This window comes from Macaca nemestrina, chromosome 16, assembly GCF_043159975.1.
Source record: "Macaca nemestrina isolate mMacNem1 chromosome 16, mMacNem.hap1, whole genome shotgun sequence".
NCBI lineage: Eukaryota > Metazoa > Chordata > Mammalia > Primates > Cercopithecidae > Macaca > Macaca nemestrina.
In genome coordinates, this window is record NC_092140.1 from 17,286,387 (window position 1) to 17,299,511 (window position 13,125).

A 13,125-nucleotide genomic window follows, 5' to 3' on the forward strand; every position below is an offset into this window, starting at 1 on the left:
ACAGATATGATCCCAGTCTATCCAAGAGCCAAGTTTAAGGTCTTAACCAATACATTGTACTGCCTGAAGAAGTATATAAGGATGTAAGAATCACTGACCACTGAAGAGATGAATTATGGTTTATATTTTGTAAGATCAAACTGATAGAAACTTTATAAACAGTTCTCCCCTTTTGAACTTAAAATTTCGCAAAGAATAATTTAAGTTTCAACATTAACAGATTATTGCATTAAGTTTTAATATTAACAAATACATTCATTTCAAAGATATTCCCTGGATTTAAAGTCAAATCCAATAAAATGATATAACTTTTTATAAATCACTGCATTATAGGATGTTAATACAAATATCTAGAAGCTGAATTGTAGAATGACTACCAGGATGCAATGTCCATTAAAAACATAAAATTATATTCCAAATGTACAGTTGTATATGTATGTTGTCTACAAAAAAAAATGTTCAATAAAAGTTGATCGAATGGGTCATTATGGAAAGAGAACACAGGGGACTTCCTATACATTTTTGTCTGACACATATGAACTGCGTCAAATCAAAATCTCCTTAGAGTAACTTCTGACAGAAGATAAAATACCTGATACAAACCTCCATCTAACTTAAAGATCTGCATTCTCCCCGCCCCTATTTAAGCCACCCTGTGCTTCAATGAGTTGCCACTGTTGCTCTTTTGCATTTTACAATTCTTGTTACCTAAAAAGAACACTAACTGCATTTTTAGAAATCAAGCCATTCCAAGAAAAATTGAGAATAAATATAGCGCAATTCCTACCTTGCTGTTAGATCTAAGTTGAACAGTTCCCTGGTTGTGAAATGCAAATGATAGCTAAAACATTCTGCTAATTCCAAAGTTCCAATGCAAGACGAATACACACAGCACTTCAGTGTTCTAGTTTATAGCTAATGGATAGCACTGGTATTTTCACAGCCACGAAAACAAACCAAGTACTGTAATTATATGACACTAAGCAAAACCCACAAAAATAGGTAATGGTTGTACTCACTAGTATTTGAGAACAAAGAAATCGGTACCACTGAGCCTAAGAATTACAGTATAAGTCTTAGATTCTCCTCAAAGTGTTAGTTGAATGCTTTTACATTGTTTTCATAATTAAGGAGCTGTCATAATTATCTGTGTGTGAGAGCAGAATAATGTCTGAATAAAAATATAAAACTGATTAGAAAATGCTGAGACTGTAACTAAACCAAACTAATCCAAAATGAATACAACAGTTTAAGTTCATTAGTATTCCAGATTCTTAAACAGTTGTGGTACCTAGCATAAAAAGATCACAAACTTCAAGGAAACTACATTAATCACACAGCTGAAAAGTGAAATAGAATAAAAAGCATTCTCCAAAGTCTCATTGGAAAAAGGTGAAAATTTTAAATTTTATTTCCTATTGTTCTAACTTTCCAAATCTCTGAATTTCCCTTTCTTGTGGGAGAGGGTAGGGGAGCAAATTGGCTCAGAACTCACCTCTGAAAGTTTATGAATTTGAATGACTCCCTACAAAGAAACCAAAGACCACACCAAAGGTACTTGCAAGGAAACGTAAACAATCCTCTGAAATCTACTGTTCTCACAAACCTGTCCCTTTTTGCACTGGCAGGTCTTTTGCACCAAGGGAAACAATCATTCGAAAGATTCTTGCTCTGCTATGCCATAGGCAATCTTTTTGCAAAAGAAGGGAATTTTATATCCGTACAAAAGGTAGAAAATATAGGACGTGCTTAATATTTAAGAAAAAGCGTTTGTAGCACTCTATCAAGAAAGATCATTATTCAATACCCATGTCAGATAGAAAGCTCCTGAATCTGATTTTATTCCATTCACTGATACTCCTTGTGTACCTATGAGAAATAAGACAGGGCGTTAGATGCAGAAGATACAAAAATGAACAGATAAGGACCTTTCCTTCCAGGCCTTCCCATCAATCATGACCAAACATGGAAATATCATATTTCCATATGTAGCAATATATTCATTCTGTTCAACTTGCCACAAATTAACATTTGTTAATATTAAATAGGCTAATGAAAAATTTACATGTTAGTATGAACTAAGTTCTCAAATATTTGTACAAATGATAGCATGTATGGACATAAAATATAGAACTAACTCTAAACTTGAGGAAAAGAAAAAATACACATGCAAACTTTGGCTACTCTGGTGATCCCCTGCTGTATTAGTCCGTTTTCCTGCTGCTGATAAACACATACACGAGACTGGGCAATTTACAAAAGAAAGAGGTTTAATTGGACTCACGGCTCCACTTGGCCGGGAAGGCCTCACAATCATGGGGGGAGACAAGGAGGAGAAAGTCACGTCTTACGTGGATGGCAGCAAGAAAAGGGAGAAGTTGTGCAGAGAAACTCCCGTTTTTAAAACCATCACATTTCATGAGACTCATTCACTATCACCAGAACAATGCAGGAAAGACGCGCCCTCATAATTCAAGCACTTCCCACTGGGTTCCTCCCACTGTATTTTGGAACTGTGGGAGTTACAATTCAAGGTGAGATTTGGGTGGGGACACAGCCAAACCATATCACCTGCCCTTGTGTTTCTTTGGATTTCTAGCACAGAATTCTATTATCTGATCTAATTTCCCCCAGCTCACCACTGTCCTCTGATTTACTGTGGGTTAGTGTGAAGTTTTTGCTGTTTATAAGGTACTGGCCTTTTGCCAACTTCTTGACTTTTTGGCCCTATTTGATGCTCTACAACTCCCCAACTTTTCCTTCCAAACTTTCCTTCCTTTATTGGTCTACAAAATGTCTTTTATTCCTCTCCTGCCATGACTCTCACTCTAACATTTTCCCCTAATCCTTCATCACAATGGCAGGTGAGAGTCTGCGACAAAAGGTTCAGAAATATGTCAGATCACTCTTTAAAATGTTAAGTAATTTTGCTCACTGTCATCAGGTAGAGAGGAATATTCAGCCAGGTCTTTCCAGGATAGGAGCTGCCTCTTGAGAATACATTAGGCTCTTTAGGCAACTACCTTAACAACTTTGGGTCATACAGTATTGCACTAAATTGTGTCCTAGGGGGATATAAGGCACTGAACATCCTCCAAAGAAATCCCATCTTATTCCTAGGGAATAGTGGGTTTTCTTCCTCCAAAAATAAAATGTGATTTAAAATGAATTAACTGGGGGATAACTTCCCCAGTCTTTTACATGGGATTTGGAAAAATGGTTGAGTGTTAAAAGGTATGGACTTTTATAAATGTTTTATAATTGCGACTCCTCTCACATGAACAGATGCTAAAAGAAATCACTATTCTACAGAAACAGTTCATTTTAAAATAAACCAATTAGAAGACGTTACTAAAGACAAATAAAAATATGGAGACATTTCTCATTTATATTCAAAGCTAAGGATTAGGAGAACAACCCAATTACTCATCCAATCTGCCCATTTAAGCACCTGTCAACTAAAGGGATTAATATGCCTTATGTTTATGGAATTAGGGGCAGCTCTGTCACAGTCTTTGCCTGAGAACCATTAACAAACACATTTTCTAAGTATGTATTAACATGTCTTAGCTGTCACTACTGTAATGACCCTGATACAAGCTAATGAAAGCATTGAAATTTCACAGCTATATTATTATACATATAAGATGAAGCCTTCCCCCAAGTTGTCCCCCACAAAAAAGACAGTTGCTCTCCTCCACCTAGGGAAACAAATAGTTGCTTCAAATAACCAATTCATAAAAGCTAATTATTCTCACGGGGATTTTTTTTTCCTTCTTGAAGAGACAAATTAAAACAAGTATAGGAAGGAAATGATTAAGTCACAAAAGTGTAAAAATGTTCAGAACTACATAATGTGGGCTCTGAGTTACTGGAGATACCATATGCAGCATCTGCAAATGATGATCACTCTCAGATGGCAGCAACACCTGCTCTGGCTCTGACTGTGGTGTAAAACTCTGAAACCAAGGTACTGGTACTTTACTGAGTCTATTTGAGGACAGGTTAACCATTTTGGCAGTGGCTTCCTTCCATTGACAAATGGAATCATATGTCATAAATGGACTGTACATACATAAATAACTTCATTGTTATGTAAGTACTCATCACATAAAAATAATCAATAATAAAAATGAATCAATTAAAAATTAGCAAAAGACAAACCGACACTTCACAAACAAAGATGTTTGCAGGGCCAATAAGCACATAAAAAGAAGTACATCTTTAGTTAACAGGGAAATGGAAATGAAAACTATGATGAGATCCTCTTCGTGCCCACTAGAATGACTAAAGTTACGAAGACTGGGATGAGGGAGAACATAAAACAACTGGGAATCTCATACATTACTGGTGAGAATATAAAATGTTAAAACCATTTTGAAAACTGTGACAGTGTTTCTTTCAAAGCTATCCTACATGCCAGTGATTCTACTCCTAGGTGTTACCCAAGCAAAAGGAAACATATATCCTCAAAATGGTGTATATAAAAATATGTATTGCAATTTTCTTCATAAAAGCCCCAACTGGAAACAATCTGCATGTTCGTCAATGGGAGAATGGAGAAACAAATAGTATATTCATATAATGGAACACCACTCAGCAATGGAAAGGATTGAACTACTGATGCTTACAACCACATGGGTGAATGTCAAAAACAGATTTCCAAATAAAAGCATGACACAAAAGAGCATGCACTTTACGATTCCATTCATCGGAAGCTCTATAGCAGGGAGAAGAAATCTTTGGTGATATAAATAAGAAAAATGGTTTTCTCTGGGGACAGCGTATTGACTGCGAAGGGGCACGAGGAACTTTTTGAGGTAATGCAAATGCTCTATTTCTTGATTGAGGTGTGGAGTACATAGATGTATATAGTTGTCAAAAGTCCTCAAGCTGCGCACTTTAAATTATACCACAACTAGTGGGCAAAGAATATGAACAGACATTTCTCAAAAGAGGACATTCATACAGCCAACAGACACATGAAAAAATGCTCATCATCACTGGCCATCAGAGAAATGCAAATCAAAACCACAATGAGATACCATCTCACACCAGTTAGAATGGCGATCATTAAAAAGTCAGGAAACAACAGGTGCTAGAGAGGATGTGGAGAAATAGGAACACTTTTACACTGTTGGTGGGATTGTAAACTAGTTCAACCATTGTGGAAAACAGTATGGCGATTCCTCAAGGAGCTAGAACTAGAAATACCATATGACCCAGCCATCCCATTACTGGGTATATACCCAAAGGATTATAATTCATGCTGCTATAAAGACACATGCACACATATGTTTATCGCGGCACTATTCACAATACCACAGACTTGGAATCAACCCAAATGTCCATCAGTGACAGACTGGATTAAGAAAATGTGGCACATATACACCATGGAATACTATGTAGCCATAAAAAAGGATGAGTTTGTGTCCTTTGTAGGGACATGGATGCAACTGGAAACCATCGTTCTCAGCAAACTATCGCAAGAACAGAAAACCAAACACCACATGTTCTCACTCATAGGTGGGAACTGAACAATGAGATCACTTGGACTCGGGAAGGGGAACATCACACACCGGGGCCTATCATGGGGAGGGGGAAGGGGGGAGGGATTGCATTGGGAGTTATACCTGATATAAATGACGAGTTGATGGGTGCTGACGAGTTGATGGGTGTAGCACACCAACGTGGCACAAGTATACATATGTAACAAACCTGCACGTTATGCACATGTACCCTAGAACTTAAAGTCTAACAAAAAATAAAAAATAAAAAAATAAAAAAATAAAAAAATAAATTATACCACAACTAAATACAGACCTAAAACTAATAAGCCATATTTTTAACCATTCCAAAGCACTTAATAATAATAGTTAAAACTTACATAGCATTCATTATATAAATGACTGTTCTAAGTTCACATATTATTCAACTTAATCCTCATTACAATTTTATGAGGTAAATGTTATTGTTGTCTTCACTTTATAGATGAGAATCTGAGGGGCTAAACAACTTGACTTAAGGTCTCATAGTTTATACGTCTATCCATGTCTTACATAGATAGTTAATAAATTCAACATATCTTACATCAACCTTAAAGAGTCCTAAATAGAACTGGGTGCAGTAGTGCATGCCTGTAATCTCAGCTACTTGAGAGACTGAACTGTGTGTAATCTCAGCTACCTGGGATGCTGAGACAGGAGAATTTCTTGAGCACAGGAGTTGGAAACCATCCTGGGCAACATAGCGAGACACATCTCAAAAACAACAACAAAAGACAAAGAGTCCTAAGTAGTTCATAATTTGGATTGATGAGCTGTTTAGTTCACAAGCTACAAATTAATATTACATGAGGTTAAATGAAAAATAACAATCCTGCTGGGTGTGGTGACTCACGCCTGTAATCCCAGCAGTTTGGGAGGCCGGGGAAGGCTAGTTACTCAACGTCAGGAGTTCAAGACCGGCCTGGCCAGCATGGTGAAACCGCACCTCTACTAAAAATATAAAAATTAGCTGGATTTGGTGGTGCATACTTGGGAGGCTGAGGCAGGAGAACGGCTTGAGCCCGGGAGGTGGAGGTTGCAGTGAACCGAGATCGCACCACTATACTCCAGCCTGGGAGACAGAGCAAGACTTGGTCTCAAAATAAATAAATAAATAACAGTCCTTATAAAGTATTTTTGATTCATGAATATGTATACTTGCGACAATTGTAACAATAAATAAAACTATAAGAAACTGAGAAAGGACAGTGCTACCAAGATTCACTGGGCACATTCAGATGCTGTCTGCCTGTAGAGGCAGGACATACGGGCATAGCTCTGAGAGAGTTATCTGTCTGTTAAGGTCCATCCATTTCAGGACCTGACACAAATGACATTTTGAATGGTGTCTTGGATGATGAGAAAACAAAGCATGTGTATTAAGTTTGTGTTGACATCAACTTGAAGGGTGTAGAGGGCTGGACACGGTTTCGAATGACCCCTGTGAGTCAGTTAAAAATAGAATGATGTTCAATAGTAACAAAGATTGGTCTTTTCAACCGGGGGGAAAAAGCTGTAAGGTACAAAAGGCAAGGAAACTATTAAAAGACTCCCAATAGAAGGAAGGTCCGGCCTCCTTCTGCACCTTCCCAGTCTCCACATCATTTTAATTACTTTGATGTCTTCCCTATGCAGCTGAAAACAGACCTTGAATAATCAATGTATTTTAAATTAGTGATAGTTTCGTATTTACATTTTCCTGTTTTCATTCCTGATAGGTATGCTTGAAATAAAGATTTTTAGATTGTAGCTGTTTATACTGTCCATTTCTATCTCCGTGATATTAAAAATTAACACGTTGACTCTGGAAACCAGGAGGTAGAATACTCTTCAGGGAAGGAAAAGAAAATGCCTGGAAATCTTGATGGAGTATAACTGGAGGATGTTAAAGTGACTAAAATGTGACAATAAGGAACAAATTGTGTGCAAACCACCATGTATTTTACTACTCTCAGGTTTGTTGGAGACAAATTCCCAAACCACAAAGCCCTGTGCCATTGGTGGGATATTCCTTCAGCCCTTCAGTCCCAATACCTTCTCTTTCATCACTCCACTCATCTGGCCTCATCTTCCCATCAATATCCCTTTGCTGATATGCTCCTGTTCGAAGGTCTCTAATTACAGCCATTACCAACTCCCCAGTTCCCATCAACACTGATAAGTTCCTGTTATCCATTTATATCCATTACCACTTCCTTATCCACATTAACCAATTAATTCATTAATCAGTTAACAAACCTCAAATTAATACCTATCAAGACACATTACTAGATATTATGGGGTATAAAAATTGGTATGTGACACTCTTCCGTACTCTGAAGGAATTCCCAGCCTATTCAGGAGTCAAGAATGTGTGTGTGTATGTGTGTGTGTATCTGTGTGTGTGTGTATCTGTGTGTGTATGTGTGTCTATGTGTGTGTCTGTGTATGTCTGTATGTGTGTGTATCTGTGCGTGTCTGCGTGTATGTGAGACTGTGTATGTGTCTCTGTGTATATGTGTGTCTGTGTATATGTCTGCGTGTGTGTGCGTGTGTGTGTGTGTGTGTGTGTGTGTGTGTGATTTCAGCACTACTGAATTGAAGGTAGCATTTCCAGTATATTGAGATGAGCAGAGGTGGCTCCCACTGAAAAGGTGAAAGACCTGAGCTTCCCTCTCTGAATGAAAAACAGGACTCAAACTTTTCATGAGTTGTGTGAACAAAACTAGAGGTGAAAATGATAAGATCAGTCTCCCCTGAAAAAAATGTTTGGGTTCTGGAGCAGAGGGTCCCAGGACTGACGTAGTAAATTAGACCAGATCATCGAAGAAAAGACTTTGATAGCAAGGAGTATAGTTATTACTTATAATATAAGCATTATGAGTCAGTGACAACTAATATTGCATCCTACAGTAAATACACAAATAAACGTATTAAACTTAGGTCTTTCAGTTGTAAGTCAGAACTCATCTATTGATAGCCCGTAAGAAGAGGGACAGCATGACCGATGGCACCAGCCAGTGGACATGCGAGACCCTTGGACATCTCCAGGCCAACCACAGATCTAGCAATGGCCAGTGATATTCTATGATGGGCAGCCCTCTGGCACAGACCAAACATTCAAATATTGTATTTGCATTTGTACAAAGTAACTCTGGGCATTTCCTCACTTCTAATAATAAACAATATAAAGAATATTTATATAAATTAAGGCCATCTTTCAGGATGATGATATAAAAATCTCAGGGAAGATTCCAAAATGCATAGAGGCTATGCAATGTAGTATAAAGATGTGCGAACAGTAAGTAATCTTGCTATTAATCTAAACCCTGTTACAGAAAAGTTATATGTGATTAAATTTTCTCATCTATAAAACAAAAAGGTTAGGCTAATTCTAAGGTCTCTTTGAGTCTAAAAGGGTCTTTTTTATCTCTGTAGTTTCACATGCCATGATTAAAAACTACGAATAACCCTTTTTAAAAAATTAAAAACTAATTTTATTTTGCTCTAATTACAAATTAAAGACATAGTTTAAAGTCCAATACTAATTGGCAAAAGTTGGTCAAAATCAGAAAAGTATTCAGAAACTTGACTTGATGTGTATATTAGTTATCTATTACTGCATAATTACCACAAATTTAGTGGCGTGTAACAACACACATGTATTATCTGGCAGTTTCTATGAGTCAGGAGTCTGAGCCCAGCATAGCTGGTTCCTGTGCCCGGGGTCTCAAAGGTGTCAACCAAGGTGCATTCCGTTCTGAGCTGGGGGACCTCAACCAAACTCATGTGGTTGTTGGCAACATGCAGTTCCTGAGGTCTCTGTCTAGTTGCTGGATGCCATGTAGGGGCCACCCTAAGCTCCTAGAACTGCCCTAGAGGCAGCCTTCAGGGCCAGTAACTGCTAAGACAAAGTCTTATACAGCATAGCATATCCACAGGAGGGACAGAGCATCTCTCCTTTGCCATTTTACATCAGCTGGAAGCAAGTCACGAGCTCCGCCTCCTGCTCGAGGATAGTGGATCACACCAGGGCATGACTCATTGGGGTCACCTTAGCGTCTGTTCCCACAATGTGAAAGTAAAACAATTGTGTTATGAAAGCAACCTAGCTTCTTTCAGTCAACTTTTTAAAATGCAACAGATGGGGCTGGATTTGGTGGCTCACTCCTGTAATCCCAGCATTTTGGGAGGCCGAGGCGGGTGGAGTCACTTGAGGTCAGGAGTTCAAGACCAGCCAACACGGCAAAACCCCATCTCTACTAAAAACACAAAAATTAGCTGAGCATGGTGGCGGGTCCCTGTAATCCCAGCTACTTGGGAGGCTGAGGCAAGAGAACCACTTGAACCCAGGAGGCGGAGGTTGCAGTGAACTGAGATCATGCCACTGTACTCCAGCCTGGGTAACACAGCAATATTCTGTCTCAAAAAAATAAATAAAAATAAAATACAATAGAAATTAAGAACTAAAATGAGATAGGGCAGGATGCTATTGGAAAACTGTCTTATAATAGTTGCTATGACAAGAAACATAGTAGAAAGCAGCATATGTTCAGCACTTCCTCTGCAGTGGGCTTTGCACACATGTTATTATATTTAACAGTCACAGTGACCCTATAAGATAGGGTTATTATCCTCATCTTAGAGTACAAAACCTGATGCAAAGATAGGTTAAGTGGCTTGCACAAGGCCACACAACTACAAAGAAGCAGAACTTGATAAGAACCCTAACCTCATTTTCCTATACAGCAGCAAAAGAAATATCTACTACATTTGGAAGCCTAGTAACTAGATTACTCAGCAAATCATTATAGTCTTAAGCCTCAGTTTCCTCATCTGTAAAATGGAGAAGATAGTGGTACCTGGTCCAGATACCTCTCAAGGTTGTTGTGAAAATGAAATGAGAATGAGATCTGTAAAGCTCTTCACACACTGTCAGTGCTTACTAAGCCGTATCATTGCTGTTCTGTCGTAAGTTCTGTGTAAACTCTAAAGAACTATACATATGAAAGTACAGGAAGGGCAGTGAACTTAACGGCTCTTTATGTGTTGTTTGTTTGTTTTTTTTCTGGCAAGATATTTTCAGGATTCTTTAGTAAATCAGCCTACTACCTTCTCTGGTGAAAAGAACCTGGAAGCCAGAAAGAAAAATAAATATTCCATTGATCTTTCTGTAGGAGAAGCAATAAAGTTCTTGTCCACAAATAAATTGAAACGTAAGAGCTTTTTTAACAATTCATATTGATGAGTCAAAGAAGTGGGCATATAAATGAAGAGAATGTTTGAGTTAACCTTTGTGAAAATGTAAAGTATTAAGATAGACAAAAATAGATTACACAAAGAATGAGTGGATCAAAGGGAAAATATGTCTTCAGAAATATTTAATAATATAGTAATAACATTATGGGACATTATAAATGCTAAGTCATACTTAATACGTCTATGACACACTTTAAAAGTAGATACCTATATTGTGAATTATTTAGTCTAAAAATGCAGTTTTTGTTTTTGTTTTGTTTTGCTTGAGACAGTCTTGCTCTGTTGCCCAGGCTGGAGTGCAGTGGGGCAATCTCTGCTCATTGCAACCTCTGCCTCCTGGGTTCAAGCAATTCTCCTGCCTCAGGCTCCCTAGTAGCTGGGATTATAGGCGCCTACTATCACGCCCAGCTAATTTTTGTATTTTTAGTAGAGACAGGGTTTTACCATGTTAGCCAGGCTGATCTCGAACTCCTGACCTCAAGTGACTCCACCCACCTCGGCCTCCCAAAGTGCAGGGATTACAGGCGTGTGCCACCCCACCCAGCCAAAAGGCAGTTGTTTCTAAGACTAAGGGTGGTTATATTTATCTACTTCAATTCCTTGGCTTTACCTTTGCCATGTACTTGTTTTTCATTTTTGTTTTTAGGCAAATCAACGTTGTCACCATTTGTAAGTGCTGCCTTGTCCTAAGGGGATATTTGCTAATACAACACCCATCATTGCCTTTGCCCAAGGGCCACCTGTAGTACAGGGCAGGAGGGACACAAGCAGTGCTGTGCTGGTAAGTGTTTAACAACTGATGGGGATGGGGATGTTTGTCAATTTCCATGGCCAATTTCAAGCTGTCAATGGTATGTCACTGATCAGGAGATGGGAAAAGGTGGCTCTGCACACCACATAGCCCAAGTGAAAAGATAAAAAAGGAAGACATCAAGGAAACATTAAAATTCAGCTTAATGTATTATAACCTATATATCTATATGCCAAGGCCTTGAATTTCTAAACTAGGCTGGGCAGGATTAATTTGGAAAACTTCTAGAAAGATACAATTTTTCAAAGGGAAGAATTGGAAAGAAACAAATTAATTATACCAAATATCCTATAAATGCTATCTGAGGTAATTCCTTTCTTTTTTTTTTTTAAATGGCGTCTCCCTCCGGCACCCAGGCTGGAGTATAGTAGTGTGATCTCAGGTCACTGCAACCTCTGCCTCCTGGGCTCAAGCGATTCTCCTGCCTCAGCCTCCAGAGTAACTGGGATTACAGGTGTCCCCTAGTACATCCAGCTAATTTTTGAATTTTTAGTAGAGACAGGGTTTCTCCATGTTGGCCAGGCTGGTCTTGAACTCCTGATCTCAAGTGATCCTCCCACCTCTGCCTCCCAAAGTGCTGGGATTACAGGCATGAGCCACCGTGCCCAGTCAGTAATTCCTGATTAAACATAGGAGGCAGGTATCATTCTCCCCATTTTACAGATAAGGAAACAAGAGGCTCAGACAAACTTCCTCATAGCTAATAAGTGGAAGATTATTTCATTCTTCCATCCTTTCTTACCTCTTCCCTACTTTTCTTCTTTTCTGCATTCTTCCTTCCTTTCCTCCTTCTCTCCCTCCTTCTATCCCCTATACCCCTCTTTTACTAAAAATCCACCTGGTGCCTTCTATGCCCAAGGCAGTGTGCATATAACCAAGTACATAAAAGTAAATAAGTATCATAAATATTTTTAAAATTCTGTCCTCAAGGATTTAATCCCACTGAAACTGGGAGCAGACAGGGGTCCAGACAAACCCCCCCAAAATAGTTTAGATAAATGCAATGACAGGACGGCTGTGAGAACAGGCACATTGGGGCAGAGCACATGAAATGAGAATTACTAAGTCCACCATTATCTAAGTCAGCATTCAAAGCCATCTCTCAATGTGCTGGCAGGCGTTTCACATACTTGGAGGAAAAAAACAGATGGATGCAGTGGGGTTGGTGGGGGGGAAGAGAGTTGAGAAGGCAGCAGGGGTGGGGGAAGAAAAGAAGGACATATTCTTACTATAACAGCAGACTTAGTGCTGGAGCACCTACTTAGAATTAAGACTAGAGTTTAGTCTGCTATTAAAGATAAATGTGACTTAACTAGTTTGTTTTATTACAAAATAGGAACAATCTCAGTTGCTAGAAACTTCACAGGGATGCTGTAACGCTAATAAATACCCTCTTTGTCATTCTCCAGTAGTACTATAAAAATTTTTACAATATGATTATCATTACAAAAGATAATTTATCTTTCAGCTCAGTGCTGGAGAAAGGAATAGAATCTCTCCAATGCCCTCTGGAGCAAACAGAAATCTTCC

The 13,125-nt window shown here is 38.5% G+C and overlaps 1 protein-coding gene and 1 long non-coding RNA gene across 2 annotated transcripts in view; one reads left to right on the forward strand and one right to left on the reverse strand.

The window, feature by feature from the left end:
* Positions 1-13,125, reverse strand: part of LOC105477531 (heparan sulfate 6-O-sulfotransferase 3) — a 759,454-nt gene that overhangs the window by 436,567 nt on the left and 309,762 nt on the right. The gene's annotated exons all lie outside the window — the stretch shown is intronic.
* The window catches only part of LOC105477505 (uncharacterized), a 96,096-nt gene that overhangs the window by 51,186 nt on the left and 31,785 nt on the right, over positions 1-13,125 (forward strand). Inside the window, exon 5 of the long non-coding RNA XR_011614659.1 lies at positions 11,431-11,565. This is a non-coding gene — a long non-coding RNA (uncharacterized lncRNA). The remainder of the gene's footprint in view (positions 1-11,430; positions 11,566-13,125) is intronic.